General features: G+C 39.2%; 1 pseudogene; it reads right to left on the reverse strand.

Annotated features, from left to right (window-relative positions):
- Positions 1–1,001: 1,001 nt before the first annotated feature.
- LOC102849609 lies at positions 1,002–1,630 on the reverse strand (annotated as a pseudogene).
- Between the last annotated feature and the right edge of the window lie 17,110 nt (positions 1,631–18,740).

Raw genomic sequence — 18,740 nt, forward strand, 5'->3', positions numbered from 1 at the left:
TAAGAGGCCTCAATTTTAACTTAAAATATATTTTTGCCACTCTAAAATATTTAAAGATATCTACAAAATATAGTTGAACTGTTTAAGGCAACTGCAAAGGGCATTTTAAAAGGTAATAAATTTACCAACCAAAACGTTCTCCCCTTCACTGCAATCCCAGAGGTGCGCAGTTTGAATCCACCAGATACTCTACTGGAGAAGGAGGGGAAATCTCCTCCTGTACCAGTTAGATCCGATTTGACAGTACATGCACAAAAAATAAATAAATAAATAATAAAATAAATTTTTTAAAAAACTTTCTCCCAGTGGAAAAAAGAAAACAAATCATGACTGATAAAAAGCAAAGTAAAACAAAACAAAAAACACAGGTGTAGATAGCATTTTAGCTTTAGATAATCTATTCAAGAATAAGGTGGAACTGTTCACTCTCAAGTTTCAGCACCAAAAGGGGAAAAAAAAATGAATAATTCGGAACTACTGACTAGAAAACCAATTTGCTATGTAAACTTTAACCTAAGTCATAAAATGTTTTAAAAATATTTACAAGAGAAAATAATTTGGCAGCTGAAGTGCCTACAGTCATAACACACAATCACTTAAAAAGAATAAGCAACAGATACAGAATCAATGACATAGTTTTAATCTTTTTACGAGTCTTACTAAGTTGGTACCTAGTGGCAATTAACAAGATGTTTACGTCTAGTGTAAAAAGATTTAGAACATAAAATGACACTAAGTAGTGAATATACTTTTTTCTATGCCATGCAGAAGTCAACTTTATACACATCATCACTCTTACTAAATAGTTGTCATTAAAATCCAAACTGTTACCATTTTTTAATCATTGTCATTCTTTGGCTAAAGATTCAAAACAGCCATAGGTTAGAAAACAGCTGTTCACTTTCATGGTCCTCATTTCTGCAAAATAAACTTGTTTTGTAAAAGAAATCTGCATTATGCCAGGCTGAATATGAAATAAGCAAAACTAGTATGACCGTTGTCTAAACTTCTAATGCTTTGAGTTGTGTTTCAATCTCTCCATCAGAGATTGTTGCCTTTGAAGTGGAGGCTGATGGTAAATTTCTGACATCTGACCATTTTTCCAGAGATTTCAATTCCAATGTCGTCCAGGACTTGATACAAAATATCCTGACGTTCTTCTTCTTCATCAGAGCCATTAAAGATGTCACCAACTGTATCATTGATCATTTCTTCAGACATTTCCATCTTTATGTTTTCCTTCTGAAAATTCTGCATTGTTAACAACGTCTTTTGTGGATCCATTTTCTTGTTAACTGCTTGCATTGTTTTTTGCTGTAGTAGACATTACTCCAGCCATTTTCATATGTGAATTCATCACCTTTGTTTGTGTGGACATGGAAGTGACTTTTGAATTTACAGTAAAAGTTCTTGTTTTCTGTTTCCACAAATGAACAAGCTGTTTGGTTAAAACCCTACATGCTTCTTTATTACTGATCTTGGCCATTTTCTTAATTTCTAATTCCAGTTGTTTTTCTTGTTTCTCTAAAGCTGCTTAATCTCAGATTACAGCTCTCTGTTTACCTCTTAACTCTTGATTCTGTTCCTTTATTACATCATCCATTATTTTCTTCTTGAAGAGGGATGCCATGGTCAGGAACCACAACTGAGTGGCCCAATTCGTCCTGGTTTGACCTACAGCTGGGAAAAGAGTAGTGGCAAAGGACAGATCTTTGGAGGTTTTGAAGTGACAGAGTGGCCAGCCAAGGAGAGACAGTCAGGTGACAAGAAACGACCCGAGGAGGGCTAGTATCTGCAAAACTACTGCAGCCATGTAGCCAAGGAGAACAGGTGACTAGGCCAATAGTAATTTTTTTTTCTTTTGATGTGTTTGCTTATGGCTATAAATTGACGTCTAAAACACTGTTTTGGCTGTTTCCCAAATGTTTCAGTAAGTGGTGGTTTTTATTGTCATTTGTTTCAAGAAACTTTTTCATTTCATTTTTTATTTCTTGTAGTACCCACTCATGTTCAAGCAAGGTGTGGTTGAGCTTCCAAATGTATGGTTTTTTCCCCCCTTATCCTCTTGTTACTAATTTCTAATTTTGTACATTGTAATCTGAGAAGATGCTTTGTATTATTTCTGTTTTTTAATTTATTGATGCTTGCCTTGTGACCTAAAATGCCATCTATTCTGGAGAACGTTCCATGCACATTGGCGAAGAAGGCATACTGTGAATTTTTTTGGGTACCTATAAAAATCTATGATTATCAAGTTGGTTTATTGTGTGGTTTAACTCTTCAGCAGCTTTGTTGAGTTTCTTTCTGGTAGTTCTGTCTTTTCATGAGAGTGGTGTATTGAAGTCTCCAACTATTATAGCAGTGTTATGTATTTCCTTTTTCAGTTTTGTTAATGTTTGTTTTATATATTTTGTAGGTCTTTCATTTAGTGCATAGATATTTATTATTGTTATGTCCTCTTCTTCTATTGAAACTTTAATTGTTATGTAGTGACCTTCCTTGTTCTTTGTGATGGTTTTTGCATTGAAACTTATTTTATCAGAGATTAATATCGCTACTCCTGATTTTTTCTGATTGCCATTTGCTTGGTATATTTTTTCCCACCCTTTTATTTTTAGTCTTTCTTTATCTTTATTTTTCAAGTGTGCCTCTTAGAGACAGCATATTGATAGATTTTGGGGTTTTGTCCAATCTGATACTCTTTTTCTCTTCTGTGGTGCAGTTAAACCATTCACATTCAAGGGAGCTCTGGTGGCCTAGTAGCAAGACCCTGCACTGCAATCCCAGAAGTATGCGGTTCAAATCCACCAGATGCTCTGCTGGAGAAGGAGGGGCAATCTCCTCCTGTACCTGTCAGATCTGATTTGACAGTACACGTAAAAAAAAAAAATACAATAAAAATAAAAAATTTTAAAAATTAAAAAAAATTCACATTCAGTGTGATTATTGAGGGACAAGGTTTCATTGCTTCATTTTGTTGTGTTCTCTTTGGTGTTGTTGCTGGGTACTTTGTACTTTGGGTGCTTTCTGTGGCACCTCTGTGAGAAGGACATCTGTCAGTGTTTCCTACAACACTGGTCTTATTTTTACAAATTCCCTTAGGTTCTCTTCTTCTGGGAATATCTTAATCTCTCCTTCATATTTGAAAGCCAATTTTGCTGAGTACAGTATTCTTGGTTGACAGTAGTGTTCTTTGAATGTTCGATATATGTCATTCCACTGTCTCCTCACTTGCATGGTTTCTGCTGAGAAAGTGGCACTTCATCTTATCTGCTCTCCCTTATAGGTTACTCTTCTTTTCTCCCTCACTGTTTTCAGAAATCTCTCTTGATCTCTGGTTCTGGCAAATTTGACTGTGATATGCCTTGGTGTTTTTCTTTTGAGGTCTTTTCTAAATGGTGTTCATTCAGCTTCTTGAATATTCTCTTTCTCTTCATTATGCCTGGGAAGTTTTCTTCTAGTAATTCTTCCACAACTCTTTCAGTGCCTTTACTTGCTTCTTCTTGTTTGGGGATTCTGATGATGTGCATGTTATTTCTCTTGATGGTGTCCCACGTTATTCTTGGGTTTTCTTCTTTTTCCTTCCTTTTTTTATTCTCCTTTTTTTTGTTAATTTTAATGAAAGTTTACAGAGACTTAGGGTTTCCAGTCATTCATTGTTGCACTTTTCTCCCTTGATTCTTTTTGCTCTAGCATATCAGTGGTGACAATTCTATCTTCTATTTCACTGGTTTTCTTTTCCATATCCTCAACTCTGTTCATGTGTCCTTCCATCATGTTTACAGCATCACTCTTTGGGGTTGATATCTTGCTTTGGACTTGTGTAGGGTGTGAGGTAGCCTGTTTCTTTCGTGACATTGCTATGAAAGACTTTTTTATGCCTGAGGTGATAGCTGGTTCTTGATCTGAAGTCACTGCTCCAGAAGAAGGTTGGGAAGTCATGCACACAGATGCACATAAGGTGGGTGCATGTGCAGATGCACACAGGGTGGAGAGGAACACACAGGCGCACGGGGGGGGGGGCATGTGTGGGGACCTGAATGGAAAACCAGAAAACCTTGATTTTCCCCTTGAGAACTGGTTCTGCCACCCTAGTCGAGCTCCAGCTGTCTCACTCCCTTCTGCTTAAGGTGAAGGTATCCCACGTGGTCCCCCCCCCCCAAGTACTTTACTCAAATTCCCACTGTCCTGCTTGCTCCTGGTGGGTGGCTCCCTGCCACAGCTCACTGACCCAAATCGAGGCTCACTGCTCCCCACTGAGGCTTGCTGCTCCAAGCTGAAGCTCACTGCTCCCTGCCAAGTCTCTCTGCTCCCAGAGCTCCCAAACTAATTATTTTAATAACAGTTCTCACTCAAATTCCATCTGTCCTGCTTGCTCTGTGTGTGCTGCTCTGTGTGCATCACTCACTGTGTGTCACTCTCCATAATCAATACTCTTAACACCAGCAGTCAGGAAATTTTAAAAAAAAATTGCATTGGGAAAATCTTCCATCAGGGTTATCTCGAGAGCGCTGAAAATCAACAATGTCAGTCTAGACACTAAGATGCATCTAATCCAACCATGGTCTTCACAATTACTTGATATGCATTAGAGACCTGGATAATGACTAAAGATGACAGAAGAAGAATCCGTGCCTTCAAATTGTGGTGCTAGAGAACAGTCTTGAACATACCATAAATTGCCAAGAAAAGAAAGAGGTCTGTCTTGGAGAGAGTGAAACCAAGTTTTAGGATTTTGAAGCTCCATCTCACATCTTCTGGGCATGTCGCAGAGAGACCAGTCCTTGGAGAAGGACTTCAAGCTCAGAAGGGTAAAAAGACAGCACAGGACAGGAAGACCCCAGATGAGATTGATTGATACAGTAACTGGGGCAATGGAGGTGGTTGTGTTGGCATTAGTGAGACTGGTTCAGGACAGGGCAGGGTTCAGATATGCTGTACATAGGGTCGCTATGGGTCACAGGCACCTCAACAGCACATAACAGCAATAACAACAAGAGCCAATAAAGACAAAATGCTACTTTTTTCCCACAAGGAAAGTGGTCCAATGTAATCAGCCTGCCATTAGTATGGTAGCTGGTCCAACAAGTGGCTGCATATTGGGTAATCAGTGTAGGTCTTTGCTACTGACAGATTGGGTTTTTTAGCACTATAGCAATGGCTTTAGCCAAATCAGATATAATGAGTAGATGTCTGTTTGCTGAGTTCATGCATAACCTCCATCTCTGTCACCATGATCATTTTATTCCTGAACCAGTTAGGTAATGATAGAAGTGGTTTAGGAGAACAGCTGATTGATTTCCACAGAACTTGTCATCCTATCCAACTGATAGTTAAAATCCTCTTTAATGTCTTTGTCACTAGAAAATGCCCTACTAGATCTAATTAGTCTTAGGTCTGTTGGCCAGACTATAGGAGATAGGCTTCTCTCTGCTTACAGAGGTACAGAGGCTGAAGAATCCTAGATCAACGGATAAAGAAAATCATTGATCCAAATCCAAAGACCCAAGAATGATGAACTAGATTCAGGATCCAGAACAAGCAAAAGCAAGTGAACTTTTCAAGACTTCCATATCTATTTGATGCAGGGCAAAACCCTGACATTTCTTTTCAAATGACTGGTTTCTCAAGGATCTCATTATGGACATTATTACATTACATAAAGTCTCATCATAGAAATTATTATAATACATCAGATTTTATCAGAAAAATTACTACAGCATAACTACCAAACCGCAGAATCATAGGCACTCAAACTGGCATGCAGTTGTAATCATTGGAGTCCAAGACCATTGATGAAATGGATTGAGTCAGTGACTGGGGCAATGGGGGTAGGTGTGTAAGAGACAGTAAGATTGGCACAAAATAGAGCAGAGTTTAGGGCTTTGTACATAGGATCGCTATGAGTCTTAGGCAACTCAATGGCACACAACAAAAATAAACCATAATCACAAATACAATTACACAATCATATAGGTACCTAATATGATTCCTACAACAAGAACAGTATCTCATTTATACCTTATATTTTATAAAGTGGAAAAAATAAAAATATTTTATGAATACTTACAAGGAACACAAATTCCCATAACAACTATAGTCCTCATTTGTGCAACTGATCACATAACCATAGCTGAACATTTAGAACTACCTACACTAACCATGCATTGAGTATTTTCATTGTCTTCAGCAAGCACTTCATCTGGCATGGTTCTATCCTTGGTGAGATGGCCAAAACTTCATTTCTTTAAAAAAATAAATAAATAAAATAAAAGCTTCATTCCTAAAGCGTCTAAGCCATTAGTAGTTATGTCATAATTAGATTTCTGTAGCTTTCTACTGACTGTAATAAAAGGGCTCAATAGCACTAACTGATAACCTAACCTAATTGTTGTTGTTGTTATGTGCCATCGAGTCGCCTGTAACTCATAGCGACCCTATGTACAACAGCCCTAAACACCGCTCTGCCCTGTGCCAATCGCACTGACTCCAACACTCCCATCCCAATTATCCCAGTCACTGAATCAATCCACCTCATAGAGGGCCTTCCTCTTCTGCGCTGTCCCTCCACCCTCCCAAGCATGGTGTCCCTCTCTTAGGACCGGTGTCTCCTCACAACATGTCCTTGCCTCCAAGGAGCCACCCGGTTTAACCCTTTCCAGGACAAATCTGTTTGTTTTCCTAGCAGTCCATGGTATTCTCAATACTCTTCTCAGCACCATAGCTAAAAGGCATCAATTCTCCTTCTATCCTCCCTGGTCATTGTCCAACTCTCTGATGCATAACAAGTGATTGTGAAGACCATGGCCTGTATCAGACGCACGTTAGTCTCCAGAGAGACACCATTGCTCTTCAGTACTTTGGAGAGGTCCCTAACAGCAGACTTTCCCATTGCAATGTGCCTTTTAATTTCCTGGCTGCTGGTGCCAAGACTGTTGACTATGGAGCCAAGCAAACTAAAGCTGTGTACAATCTCAATCTCTTCACCATCCATGCTGATGCTGCCAATTGGTCCAGTGGTGAGAATCTTTGTCTTCTTGACATTGAGACTCAATCCATATTGTAGGCTGCAGTCCTTGACACTCTGCAGCAGGCGCTTCAGGTCCTCCTCAGTTTCAGCAAGCAGGGTTGTGTCATCCGCATAACGCAGATTGTTGATAAATCGTCCACCAATCTTGACCCCACATTTCTCCTCATAGAGCCCCACCTCCCGGATAATCTGTTCTGCATATAGGTTGAAAAGGTATGGAGATAGGATGCATCCCTGGCATACGCCCTTCCCAATTTTGAACCATGCAATGTTCCCTTGCTCTGTTCTGACGACTGCCTCCTGGTCCAAGTGTAAGTTTCGCATTAGAACGATCAAGTGTTCTGGGATTCCCATTCTTCTCAGAGTCAACCATAGTTTTTTATGATCTACACAGTCAAATGCCTTTGCATAGTCAATGAAACACAGATAGACATTCCTCTGGATTCCCTACTTTCAGCCAAGATCCATCTAACATCACCTACAATATCCCTAGTACCACGACCCCTTCTAAACCCAGCCTGGACTTCTGGTAGCTCTCTGTTGATGTGCTGTTCCAGTCGTTTTTGGATAATCTTCAGTAAAATCTTGCTTGCATGTGAAATCAGTGAGATTGTTCTGTAGTTTCCACATTCTGTTGGATCACCTTTCTTTGGGATAGGAACAAATATAGATCTCTTCCAGTCAGTTGGCCAAGTGGTTGTTCTCCAGATTTCTTGGCACAACTGGGTGAGCATGTCCAGGGCAGCATCTGCTAACTAAAATATGTCAATTGGTATACCATCTATTCCTGGAGCCTTATTTTTTGCCATTTCCTTCAAAGCAGCCTGAACTTCTTCTTTCCTAAATATAATCTTTTTTATTTCCATTGTGTAATATCAATCCCATTTCTCCTTAGTAATCAGAATCAATCACACAAGACAGCACAGAAACTCCTTTCTTCATCTGTTGATCCAGAACATGGGTTACCAATGTGGTCAAATGGTACTCTTAACTTTCACTTGAACAAAACATACCTCACTTTGAAACTAAGACTTCCAGAGAAGCAAATCATAGGATTGAGGGAGAGGAAGGGTTTTGTGATTGGGATATGAGAGGCTGTAGTGAATCTTAATACTGTCATTTCTATCCTTCAATTCCTGGAAACAAGAATGTTAGCTATTTGGGGGACACAGCACCAGTTACCAATTTAGAAGATGTACAACCTTCTGAAGAAAATTGCTACAACTCTACAAAGTACTACCACCTAAATGGCACCATAATTGTGTCTTGAAAAGGTTTTTCCATTGTTCAGTTAAATCAGCCTCTTCAAAATGATGTGGAACATGATATACTAAAAAAAAAATTCATTTCCATCACGTAAGTTCCAGCCCATAGTCGTTCTCCATCAGGTATTTGAGATTATAAATCATAATAGGAAAAGACTAGTCACTTTTCTCCAGTGGAGCCACAGGTGGGTTCAAACTGCCAGAAATGTACAGTTTTGGGGATAGCAGTGCAATTCATTACGAACTGTGCCACCAGTGTTCCCTTATATAACATGAATTTAAGAACAGGAACATATTGCCACACTTACTTTGTTACTGAAGTGAAGAATCCGCTGATCTGAAGCAATGCTGTGTGAGATATCATGATGATAAAAGACTCTGTGAGTCCAATAAAGTAGTCTTGCAGAAGCATTACGTTCAGAAAAGGAAAATCATATTCAAAGTATTTCAATTAGAACAAAATGTTGCTTTCTCCATAATAAAGCAGTCCAATGTAATCAACCTTCCACTAAGTTGCTCGTTAATTATCCTAAGGAACAGTCCTGTATCAAGGACTCAGCATTGGTGTCAGCTGTACTATACACTCAGCATTGTCTGTAGCCTAGTTGGCCTTAGTGAGTAGAAGTTAATTTTACTTAGCACACGTATAGCCTCCATTGTAGGAGCTAAGCTGACCAAAGCAAGATCTGCCTAGATCAAGACAAAACAAATCCTCTGCTTTGGGATAGCATAACCTTAATTCTTACACTGAAACTGCCTTCTGCTAGTTATGGAAACAAAGAAAATCAGCAAATAAGAAAAGTAATAGGTGAGCTCTGGTGGCCTAGTGGCAAGAAGCTGCACTGCAATCCCAGAAGTGTGCTGCTTAAATCCACCAGATGCTTTGCTGGAGAAGGAGGAACAATCTCCTCCTGTACCAGTCAGATCTGATTTGACAGTACACACACACACACAAAATGATAAAATAATTTTTTTTTAAAGTAAAAAATAAGGGGAGCTCTGGTGGCCTACTGGCAAGAAGCTGAAACTACAATCCCAGAGGCGCATGGTTCGAATTCACCAGATGCTCTGCCAGGGAAGGAGGGACAATCTCCTTCTGTACCAGTCAGATCTGATTTGAAGGTACACTCACACAAAAATAATAAAATAATAAAATTTTTTTAAAAGTAAAAAATATCTTGGAGCCTAATTAATATATCTTACTGCTTATGTAATGAAAAACATGTCAATAAAAGCTATGAGGTCTGCAGATCGAAAAGACACTCCACCATGAGTTCCTCTCCCCTCACCTCTTGACTAAGGAAAATCTTGAGTAGTTCATTCCAACCATGGCCCTTCCCTGCTGGTTAGAAAAAGTGCAACACTCCACTAGTCCATTGGGCATTCTTGTGAGTGGCTGGAGAAAAACTGGTAACTGTGTCAACTTATCTACTTGATTTCTAAAATTCTTCTCTGATGAGGTAACTCTTTAGTAAGTAGTGACATGAAATGTTTGGTCCATTCAGAGAGGTCAATATACATAACTCTTCTCCCTAATTCCTAGTTACAAATTTTCTAAATATGTTTTTTCCAAGATTCATCTAGCCAAATCGCTAACTACAGGCCATGAAACAGTGCAATGTCACGCATTATACCATTTCTTCTTCTAAGCAAAATGTACATCCACTGCTAGAAGTTCTGCTCATTAGGAGAATTATTCTTTTTCAGTGTCTTTCTGAAAATCCTAGAAAAAGACTATAGTACTATCAGCTTCCAAGTGGTATTTGTATATCATGCAGAACTATTTGTTTTCTCTTCCTCATTCAACTGCTCATAAGGAACTCCCCCTAGGTATCAACTGCAAGGCTGAAGATTCTGTAACAGTAGTGGAGACCACAGGTATTTGTGCCTCTTCCTCATGTAACTTACTTGAATCTTTGGGTCCTCCCCAAGCCCAGTCTTATAAATTGCACTATCATTTAATGATAGACAGCTGCTGTGTAAGTCCAGTGTTATGACTCTATGGATCAGACAGGAGTTGCAGTGCTAACCAAAATATTACATGTTTCTAGAGACTCAATCCCCACAGAAAAAAGATGGACAGTATCTTCCCGTTAAGGTTTATAGTTTTAGAACCCCAATGAATAGTCTATGAATCTGAATCAAGTCAATCAATGACAATGAGTTTGAGGATGTTTTAGGGGATTGGATAGCACCCAGTTGACAATGGGAGGCTTAGGCTCTATGGCGAATTGGTTACCCATGATTAGGTATTCAGTCTTTACTAAGATCTAGTAGCAAGTCAAAGGCTATTTCTCAAATGAGCGTAGTTATCTACAGAGGAAGGCAAGGCTTTGTTTCAGTCCTAAGGGTCTGCAATGTGATTTACCAATAAAAGTCTGCCAAAGATAACAAATGGCATTTTTTAATCATACAGATCAAATGGCCCAAATTGCAGAGTGGCTAACAGAGTAGTCTAAACCTATTACAGAGCTTTCTTTTGTCTTGCACCCCATTCAAAGCTAGTAGGGGTTTTAGTCACTTGATAAATATACCAGAAAAGCACACCCAAATGAGATATGTGTTGCCTCCAATCTCCAAAGAGTCCCATCAGGTATTGTGCATCTTTTTCTATTATGAGAAGGGGCAAATGCAGTAACTTATTCTTCACTTTAGATGAAATATCTTTTCATGCCCCAAAATCTGAACTCTAGCAATTTCAGTAATATGGAAGGCACTTGGATTTTTGCTAATTTCTCACCCTTTAGTACACAAATGTATTAACATACCCTGAGACAGGAAAGTGTACTAAGGCTAAGAGAGCTAGCCTTGACAGCTGAAAGTAAGCTATTTCTGATTGTTTTTGAAAACCAGAATGGAGGGGAAAGGCAGTGGCCATATTAATAGGTGCCGACCTGATACCAGGAGGCATACTGTTTCATTTAAGTAATAAAACCATATCTGAAGCAGCAACTACAATTGAAGTCACCACCTGGTTAAGTTTATGATAATCAACTGTCACTCATCAAGTTCCACCCATTTTTGTAGTAGGTGAATGGTGAGTTGTGTGGAGGTGTTGTCAGAAACAATTGATCCAACAGAATTTGGGAGCTCTGTGTCCCCAGCCTCCTTACTGTCTGCCCATATGTTCCTAATCCAAGTTTCAGGAAATCATTTCTTCACAGGTAGGACTCTTATTTTAACTTCAGCTGCCATTCTAGTTAGAGATTTCCATTGACATCATAATTCATCCAATAACAGTAAGATTCTGGTTTTGATCTTCAGCAATACTAGCTCTGTTATAATATGAAATGAATCTTTCAGCTATAATTGGAAACTTAGATATTTTATGTCAAAGTCAAGCTCATACTCCAAAGCTCATTCCTTTCTTTCACCATGTTGTCTAACACATGTGAGACCAGCCAGCTAACTGTCACATAATTCTCACTCTGCCAAAACCAGAGAAACATATTAAATATGTGGTCACTCAAAGCCTATCCCTACTTCTAATTCTTGTCTTATTCCAATGCTTCTCCAAGTTCTAGGACCAACCCTAATTGTAACCCTAACTCTCACCCTTCTCTAAAAGTAGTGCTAGGTTTAAAAATAGACTAGAATTAGAGTTCATATTCTCTAGAGTATATCTGAGATATAGGTTGAGCAATAGTATTGGGAATATTGAGCAATAATATTAGGGAAGGGATAAGGTGAAATTAGGCTTAAAGTTAGAACTAGGCTTAGAGTTTGTGTTAACATGCTTCAGTATCAGAAAGGAGTGTATCAGGGATGTGTCCTATCTCTATAACTTTTCAATTTGTATGCAGAACAGATAATTCAAGAGGCTAGACTAGGGAGGACAGAAGGAGAATTGATGCCTTTGAGCTGTGGTGCTGGAGAAGAGTATTGAATGTACCATGGACTGCCAAGAAAACAAACAGATTCATCCTAGAGAGGGTTAAACCAGGCTACTCCTTGGAGGCAAAGATTCTGGGGCTTCGTCTGACATACTTTGGACATGTTGCAAGGAGAGACAGGTCTTTGAAGAGGGACATAATGCTGGGTAGAGTAGAGGGACAGCGTGGGAGGGGAAGACCCTCTATGAGGTGGATTGATTCAGTGACTGGGGTAATCAGGATGGGTGTGTCAGAGGCAATGCGATTGGCACAGGATAGAGCAGGGTTTAGGGCTGTTGTACATAGGGTCACTATGAGTCGCAAATGACTCGCCGGCACATAACAACAACAAGAACAACAAGACCTTATGAGAAGGAACATGACATCAGGATTGGAGGAAGACTCATCAAGAACTTGCATTATACAGAAGACACAACCTTACCTGATGAGACTGAGAAGGGTCTGAAGCATTTACTGCTGAGGATCAGGTCTGCAACATGGATTGAAGCCCAACATTAAGAAAACAAAGATTCTCACCACTGCACCCACTGACAGCAACATGACAAATGGAGAAGAGATAAAGATTGTTAACAATTTCAACTTGCTTAACTCCACAATCAACATTCTTGGCACCCACAGACAGGAAATTAAAAGACAAATTGTCCTGGGGAAGACTGCTGTCAGAGACCATTCAAAAGTGCTGAAGAGCAATAATGTCATTCTGGAGACTAAGAAATGCATAATCCAGGCAATGGTCTTTGAAATTACTTGGTATGCATCAGAGAGATGGACAATGACTAAGTATTACAGAAGAAGAATTGATGTATTTGAGCTGTGGTGCTGGAGAAGAGTATTGAATATACCATGGACTACCAAGAGAACTAACAGTTCTGTCTTGGGGAGAGTGAAACCAAGCTGCTACTATGGTTGTTGCTGTTAAGTGCCATCGAGTCGCAGGTGACTCATAGCAACCCTATGAAGGAGAGTCCTCGACACTTGGGTGCCTTTCATCCTCTCTCCAGGTTCATAGGGTTTCCGGAGGCAAGCTATTATAGAAGTAGATGCCACTCCTCCTTCCAAGCTTGTTTTAATCGGGAGCTCCACCCCGCTCTCTGTCCCCATTGGGTAGCCAACCATTAACTTATTTGACACATCAGTGTCACAGTGTTCAGCCTCACAACAACCAGAAGTGACCATGGTACAGCAACTTGTACACCAGGGCTATACGACCTAGAGGAATGTCTGAACAAAAACAATGAAAGACAGGCCCGCGGGCCACAGATTAAAAGTCACCCACCTTTGGCTTGGTAAGGCTACTACTAGGAGGTAAAAATTTTGAGACTCTGTCTCACACGCTTTAGGCATGTAGCCAGGAGAGATCAGTCTTTGGGGAAGGATATCATGCTTGAAAGGATTGAGGGGATGCAGGGAACTAGAATTAATAAATAATTTGGATATTCTTGTGATTATATCTAAAGTTAAGTGTAGGTATTGTGCTAAAATTGGAATTAGGACTAGAGTTTCAATTAGGTCTATTTTTAGTATAAATATTTGGTTTATTGTTGTTTGTTGTTAGACGCCATTGAATTGGCTCCAATTCAGTCACCTAATGTACAACAGATTAGAATTCTGCCAAATCCTGCATCATCCTCATAATCTCTGCTATGCTTAAACTTGCTGTTGCAGTTACCATGTCTATACATCTGATTGAAGATGTTCCTTTCTTTCATTGACCTTCTACTTTTTCAAGCGTGCTGTCTTTTTCCAAAAGCTAGTCTCTCATGATAACATGCCCTAAGTATGTTAGACAGAGTCACACCACTATTGTGTATATACGTAAAAAGGTATTCCTTTAAAATGAGTACCCTGTCTATATTTCTTGCAAAGCAGATTTGTTTATTCTTTGGGCAGGCCATGGTATATTCAATACTTGTCATCACTTCCACAGTTTGAAGATATAAATTCTGCTTCAGTCTTCCTTACGCATTGTGTAACTTTTACATGCATATAAAACAATTGAAAATACCAGGGCTGGGGTAAAACGTACCTTAATATTCAAGTAACATCTTTGCTCTTTAGCACTTTAAAGAGGCATTTGATAGATTTTCCCAATGCAATCTGTCATTTAATTTCTTGACTGCTGCTTCTCTGAGTGGTTATTGTGGAGCTAAGAAAAATGACATTATTGACGTCAATCTTGTTTTCACTTAATATGAAGAACAATCGTCTAGTTGTGAGGCTTCTTGGAAGAAAGATGAACAATCTCCTTCCAGATGATCTACAGTGTTGAAAGCTCAATAAAAGGTCCACTATGGCTCAGTCCCGACTCAGTAGCAATGAGAAAGAATTATGTTGAGATGTCATATGTATTACAGATGATAGTCTTTGGTCTTCTGGAGTAAGTCTTTTCAAGCCCTTTTTATTTGCAACAAGGAAAGTTGGGTCATCTGCATAGTGTAGGATGTTGATGAGTCTTCCTCCAATTTTGATTCTACATTTCAATCCATGTTGTCCAATTTTTCATGTTATTTGCTCAGCATATAAACTGAATATGTACAGTGAAGGTACACAGACTTGATGCACACCTTTCTTGATTTTAAACTATATTATATCCTCTAGCTCTCTTTGAATGAGTCTTTGTCCATGTATAGGTTCCAGTTGCTATGAAAGTCTAATTTTTTTTCAATTTTATACACAATTTCTTATTATCAACACAGTGAATGTATTTGCATAATCAATAAAGCACAAATAAACATTTCTCTAGGCTTTTTTGCTTTCATCCAGAATCTAAGTTTAGGTTTAGGGGTAGAATTAAATGTAAAATTCCAGCTAGGGCTAGTTTGGGAGTGAGTGCTAAAGCTAAGACTAGGGCTAGAGTGTGTTGTTGTTGTTGTTGTTGTTGTTAGGTGCCGTTGAGTGGAGTACAACCCATAACGACCTTATGAACAATAGATCTGAACTCTGTCCTATCCTGTGCCATCTCACACTTCCTTACACATATAGCCCATTGCAGAAATCACTGTGTCAATCCACGTGGTCGCGGGTCTTCCTCTCTCACGCCTACCCTCTACATTTCCGAGCATCATATCCCTTTTCCAAGGAATAGCCCCTCCTAGCAAGGCTAGGATTTAGGACCAAGTGTGAATCTAGACTTGTTATAGAGGTATGATTAGAGTTAAGATTAAACTTATGGACAGAACTATATTTAAAGTACTTTAAGGGTGGAAACTAGGGTTAGAGTGAGATCTACATTAAAGGCTGGATTAAGGCTTTATGAATTATGGCTAGTGTTAAGAATAGAGGTTAGCTTTAGTATTTGCTTTATAGTTAATGTTAAAATTATATGTAGGGTCTAATTTAGGATTAGAGCCAAGATTTTGAGTAGGTTCGGGTCTTAATTTAGGTTATAAATGAGGTCTGGAAATAGAATTATAATTAGGGTACAAGTTAGAGTTAGGATTAAGTATCATTGTTGTCTGGTGGGTTTTCAGAGGCAGTTACTTGCATGGGAGGAGATTGTTCGTCCCTCTCCCACAGAGCAGCTGATGGCCTCAAATCGTGTGCTTTCTGGATTGCAGCTCAGCTTCTTGCCTCTAGGCCACCAGAGCTCCCTAGGATTAAGTATAGGGAGAGATTTAATTTTAACTTTGACTGTAATCTTAACCCTAACCTAGCAGTAAACCTACCATTAATTCTAACTCCAGTTATAATTCTACCTATAAATTTACATTTAACCCTTACCCTTGATCTAATCCTAACTTTAACTCTTGCCCTAATTTAACCCTAATTCTAGCAATATTTCTGCCTTGAAAACTAACTTTAGCCCTCACTAAAAAAAAAAAAAAGAAGAAGAAGAAAGAAAAATGGGCCATCTCCTCCCATGCAGTTTATAGCTTCTGAAAACCACTGAAGGGCCAGCTAGAGTCAGTTCTGACTCAACAGCACATAAAGACACTACAGTAGGTATAAGTCTGACCTCCATTAACTCTACAAAGGGAAACAACCCTCCTCCACAATATCTGTAACAAAAGACTAATTCTCATGAGGTCAGACATGCCCCAAGCTCTCACACTTCTATTTATTCTAACAGCAGCCATCTTTCCCAAGGTGCTCAATGCACTACTGTTCGACCTGTTAATCCATTGTATTGGCTACACTGAACTCAAAGGCAACACTCATGATTATAGGCCTGATTTAGCAGGTTAAAATGCAGGTTGGAAGCAGCATACAACTCTTCAGTTAGTGCAGTTTCTCAGGTATGCTCACAGGTCCTTTGACCTTCAGCCTTTTGTGGCTTCAGGCCAGTGTTACAGAGTCTCTTAATCCTCCTGCCAATTGTGGCTTCTCCACCCCTCCTCCTAACTCCAGGCCCCCAGCAAGCTTGATACACGGTCCCTAGCTCTGTCTTTGGCTCTGGCTCTGGCTCTGGCTCCATGGAATGGAAGTCCCAGGTCAGTTCTGTCTCATTTCTCTCTCTAGTTTTCCACTGCTATTTCAGTATCTCAATCTCAGTTTGTGATCTCTCATAGGAATCCTTTAAGCCCTGACAGATGTGCACTGCAGTCTCTGCTTCTTCTTCCTTGCTGTTAGAGAGATTCTCATTGTATTCTGATGCACCTGTCAATCTAAACTTGGTAGAAAGGCAAGACTGACCAATCCCCTCATCCCACCCAAAAAGGTGTTATTCACTTCATTCACATCATTAGCACACCCACCCAACCATCCAGCAAAAGACAGCCATAGGCTAGAAAAGTCATTTTGTAAATCAATTTACAACAGCACATTTTACAAGACCTAAGCCTAACCCTAGCCTTAACCCTATCAGAAAGCTAACTTTAACATTAACTCTAACCCTTCCCCCAAATTTATCCTCAAAATTAACTCAAGCCAAACCCCAAACCAAAATTTAATCCTAAACATAGCCCTCATCCTAATGATAACTTCAACCATCATTTCATCATCAGCCCTAATTCTAGCCTTAAATATAACCCCAAAGTACTCTTTAACCCTAGTCCTATGCCTAATCTTATCCCTATTTATATCTTTAACTTTAAACCTAACCCTAAAATAGCCCTAGACTGAACACCAACCCTAATTGTACTCCTAAACTTAACAATTGAAAATTACATTAGAATGTCAAAAAGTCAAAACAAAGGAAAAAGATGCTAAAGGAAAAGAGCTAAACAGAAGATTTCAAAGGTCAGCTCAAGAATACACAATAAAGTGAATGTACAGAGAGTTAGAGTTGGAGAATAAAAAGGGAAGAATTCACTAGGTATTTCTTAAGCTGAAAGAACTGAGAAACAAATTCAGATCTTGATTTACAATACTGAGTGATTATATGCACAAAATCTTGGATGATCCAGGAAGTATCAAAAGAGGATGGTAGAAATACACAGAGTCACGGTACAAAAAAAAATGGTTGGCACTGATATATTTTAGGAAGGACCATCTGAACAAGAGCCAATGATAATGAATGTAGAAGTTCAAGTTGCACTAAGACATTGGCAAAAAATAATGCCTCAAGAGTCAATAGGACAGCAATTGTCAAGTTGCAACTAACAGATGCATCCCTGGACATGATCACAAGTCTATGCTAGAAATTTGAAGAACAGCTGCCTAGCCAACTGACTGGAAGAGATTCTTATTTTTTCCAATTCCCAATAAAATGGTTCTATGTATAGAACTAGAGTTAGAAATAGGTTGAGATTTAGAGGTAAAATGAAGACAGAGGTAAATTTAAAGTTATGGTGAGGATTTGTAGTTTTGGTTTCCGGATTAGCTTCAGTGGCTTTGAGTAACAACTATACAACATTGTGCTTTACAGTGATAATGACTATTGTTGGAAGTGTTATTTTCATCACTACTATTTTAATAGGTCTTGATGAACCCTGGAAGTTAAAATTGTCTCAATCTGGAAGTAACTCCAGGGAACAATGCTGGCCATTATAAAGTTGAATCTGAAACAAAAGAGGCACAGAAGGGCACTATTAGGACTGCAGAGCCCTTTACTTCCTCTCTCAGAATGGCTACTGAAAGAATCCAATCACAAGAAGCAACAACTGTGCTTCTTCTCTCTGTGAAACTACCATTCTCCCCTTTTCCCAGGAATAGTTTTTTGAGACTCCAGTCCACTTCCCTATCTTAAAGGAAGCATCTGTAAGCATCCCCTTCCTTCCTCAAGTCCCTTGTAAGAAATTATAAAATCCCCTTCCAACTTCTAGTGGGGGCTGGTCTTCTGCTTGAGAACCAGCCCAGCAGTTTCTCCTCAATAAACTTTCTTGGCCTGTACTGGGTTCTGTCCTTCCTCGGCGACCTTACAGGCACCACTTACTATAAGCTTTATTAAATCTGGATAACTTTTATCTTTTGGACTTCTTAAACTGTCTGACACTGTGACTGTGCATCACGGTTATGGAATATTCAGGATGGAAACTTAGTATACCAGAAAAAAAAAACTAGAAAAAGCCAATACCTGGAAGATCTTCTGCAACGTTTTGCTTGCATGTGACATTAATGATACTGTTCTATAATTTCCACATTCTGTTGCATTACCTTTCTTGGGAATGAGTC

This window comes from Elephantulus edwardii, unplaced genomic scaffold (assembly GCF_000299155.1).
Source record: "Elephantulus edwardii isolate Elephantulus edwardi_28Jun2011 unplaced genomic scaffold, EleEdw1.0 scaffold00387, whole genome shotgun sequence".
Taxonomy (NCBI): domain Eukaryota; kingdom Metazoa; phylum Chordata; class Mammalia; order Macroscelidea; family Macroscelididae; genus Elephantulus; species Elephantulus edwardii.